The 3,608-nt window shown below is 39.7% G+C and overlaps 1 pseudogene; it reads left to right on the top strand.

The window, feature by feature from the left end:
* Window positions 1-602: 602 nt before the first annotated feature.
* LOC101140101 (amidophosphoribosyltransferase-like) lies at window positions 603-2,351 on the top strand (annotated as a pseudogene).
* Window positions 2,352-3,608: the final 1,257 nt, after the last annotated feature.

Here is a 3,608-nt window from a genome sequence, read left to right as displayed (position 1 = left end):
AGCATTTACTCATCACCTTGATGACCTTGATGCATTATGGGTTTAATAAAGGATCTTTTCGGCCGGGCGCGGTGGCTCACGCCTGTAATCCCAGCACTTTGGGAGGCCAGGGCGGGTGGATCACGAAGTCAGGAGATCGAGACCATCCTGGCTAACACTGTGAAACCCCGTCTCTACTAAAAATACAAAAAAAAAAAAATTAGCTGGGCGTGGTGGCGGGCGCCTGTAGTTCCAGCTACTCGGGAGGCTGAGGCAGAAGAATGATGCTAACCCGGGAGGCGCAGCTTGCAGTGAGCCGGCATGGTGCCACTGCACTCCAGCCTGGGTGACACGGGGAGACTCCATCTCAAAATAAATAAATAAATAAATACATAAATAAATAGTATATTTTCTCTTCTACTCAATTATACTAGACTCCCTTCCCACCACTAACAAGAATATAAAGAAAAATACTTGTGGGATGGGATAATGGGGACTACCTTTCTGTTAAATGACACTAAAGGCTGCAAGTTAACCTAGGGTGAAAATTTACATTAAGAACAAAAGAGGGGAGCCAGCCTCGGGAAGGAAGCGCCTGTCTCGAGCGCGAGCTTCTGAGCTCGATGGGCGGAGCTGGCGGCTGGTTGGTGCTTACACCTTGGCCGCCCCGGCAGGTCCCTCCACGTGCTTTCGGCGGCGACCTGGAGCTGGAGGAGTTGGGGATCCGAGAAGAATGTGGCGTGTTCAGGTGCATCGCCTCAGGAGAGTGGCCCACGCAGCTGGATGTGCCGCATGTGATCACTCTGGGACGCTGCAGCGCCGGGGTCAGGAGAGTGCTGGTATTCTGACTAGTGACGGGAGTTCAGTGCCAACATTCAAATCACACGAGGGAATGGGTCTTGTAAATCACGTCTTTACTGAAGACAATTTGAAAAAATTACATGTTTCAAATCTTGGAATTGGACACACAAGGTATGCCACCACAGGAAAATGTGAATTAGAAAATTGTCAGCCCTTTGTTGTTGAAACACTTCATGGGAAGATAGCTGTGGCACATAATGGCCAATTGGCAAATGCTGCTCGATTAAGGAAAAAGCTTCTGCGTCATGGTATTGGTCTGTCCACAAGTTCTGATAGTGAAGTGATTACCCAGTTACTGGCGTATAACCCTCCTCAGGAACAAGATGACACCCCAGACTGGGTAGCCAGGATTAAAAACTTGATGAAGGAAACGCCCACAGCATACTCCCTGCTTAAAATGCCCAGAGATGTTATTTACGCAGTATGAGATCCTTATGGAAATCGTCCCTTATGCATTGATCGTCTTATTCCAGTGTCTGGTATAAATGACAAAGAGAAAAATACATCAGAAACAGAAGGATGGGTGGTGTCTTCAGAATCTTGTAGCTTCTTATCTGTTGGTGCAAGATTTTACCGTGAAGTCTTGCCTGGAGAAATTGTGGAAATATCCAGACGTAATGTCCGAACTCTTGATATTATATCAAGGTCTGAAGGAAACCCTATGGCTTTTCGTATCTTTGAATATGTTTATTTTGCAAGACCAGACAGTATGTTTGAAGACCAAATGGTTTATACAATAAGATACCGTTGTGGCCAGCAGCTAGCTATTGAAGCACCTGTGGATGCAGATTTGGTTAGCACTGTTCCAGAATCTGCTACACCTGCTGCTCTTGCTTATGCAGGGAAGTGTGGACTTCCATATGTGGAGGTGCTGTGTAAAACCCGATATGTATGGAGAACCTTCATTCAGCCACACATGAGGTTAAGACAACTTGGTGTTGCAAAAAAATTTGGAGTATTGTCAGACACCTTTAAAGGCAAAAGAATTGTTCTTGTAGATGATTCAATTGTGAGAGGCAATACCATCTCACCTATAATAACATTGCTCAAAGAATCTGGTGCAAAAGAGGAACACATTCGAGTAGCTTCACCACCAATTAAATATCCATGCTTCATGGAATAAACATTCCTACAAAAGAAGAGCTCATTGCCAATAAACCAGAATTTGATCACCTTGCAGAATATCTAGGAGCAAACAGTGTTGTGTATCTGTCAGTAGAAGGACTGGTTTCATCTGTACAAGAAGGGATAAAGTTTAAAAAACAGAAAGAGAAAAAGCACGATATTATGATCCAAGAAAATGGAAATGGTCTGGAATGTTTTGAAAAGAGTGGTCATTGTACAGCCTGTCTCACTGGAAAATATCCTGTAGAATTAGAATGGTAGCGGGTGGGGTTGGATGTGTGTAGTTTCAAGATAGAAAGTTGTTCAAGAAGTTATAGTGGTCACACCTCATCTATTTACTGTTACTCAGTTGGTACAATGTAAAATGCCATGCTTATGTTTACATTTATAAGTTTTGAGATTTTTTTTTCTGAAAAGAATACCAAAGTGGGATAACCAAATATTTCTAATTGCATATAATACAACAATATGTGGTGTTCTTTTTTTTACACAAGCATTGGCTAGCCTTTTAAACCTGGTCAGAGAAGGCAGGTGGTCACTGACATTTGCCATGTCCATGCTTTAAAGGGTTTGCAAGAAGTTAGGGTTAAGGAGAGGTGATGCCGACAAGACAGGTGAGTTAAATGTAACATTTCACACAAAGTTTGAATAGAATACATTATACCTTATAGGTGTCTAGCTTGTAAAGTTCTGGCTGTAGTTATGACCTTGGCTTCCCTGTCTAACTGTAGACAAATCTTTAAAAACAAAAAACACAAAATATAATCTGTGGTGCCTCAGTTTCCCCACATGTGCAATGGGATACTTATTAGACTAAATAATTAATAAGAATGTGAATAAGTGTCATACTTTTGTGATTTGAGCCATCATTTCACTTCTGATTTTAAGACAGCTCATGATTGTTAGCTTTCTGAAAGCTAATGATTATTAACTTTTTGAAATTAGTTTACAATTAAGATTTCATTATGATGGAAGGAGATATAATCGGCAGATCTTTGCCATCTCTCTTTGAGATGTCCTAAAAAGGGTTGTAAAAAACTGTGGAAAAGTTTTTCCTACATTTGACTAGAAAATGTGATCCATAGTATTTAGCGCCCTGATACTATAAGCTCAGCAAGTAACCTGGTACGTTTGAAACAAAAACCAAATTTTTAGATTCAAACAATCCCTTTATCCTTAATTTAATTAATTATCATATACTTTTTTAATGAAGGGCTTGATCTCTTGCAAGCATATATACATATAGATGTACATATACGTGCACACATACACATAAATATTATTGCAATTAAGTGATCAAGTACAGACACAATAGGGGCCAGTTTTGTTTAAGGATCAAAGAGACAACCACTTTGGGGAGTTAGTATCAACTTATAATTCAAGTCCAAGTGTCATCTTATAATCACTTTTTTCTACTTTATTAAGATCTAATGAATTTGATTTCTTTTTTGAAGTTTTTTCTTGTAACATCTGAGATTTAGAAGTTTAAGATGACCCCAAACCTTTGTTTATGTAAGAATTTTTAAACATAAAAGTGTTTGTTTCTGTTATGTTACCATAATTTGATGTATATAGTGTCCAGATCAATTTAGAAATTTAATATTAATAACTGAAACTGTTTGTCTTCCTTTGGTATATAGTCT

This window comes from Gorilla gorilla, chromosome 2 (assembly GCF_029281585.2).
Source record: "Gorilla gorilla gorilla isolate KB3781 chromosome 2, NHGRI_mGorGor1-v2.1_pri, whole genome shotgun sequence".
In the NCBI taxonomy this organism is placed as follows: Eukaryota; Metazoa; Chordata; class Mammalia; order Primates; family Hominidae; genus Gorilla; species Gorilla gorilla.
Note: the sequence above shows the minus strand (reverse complement) of the source record. Positions and strands in the feature narration are given on the sequence as shown.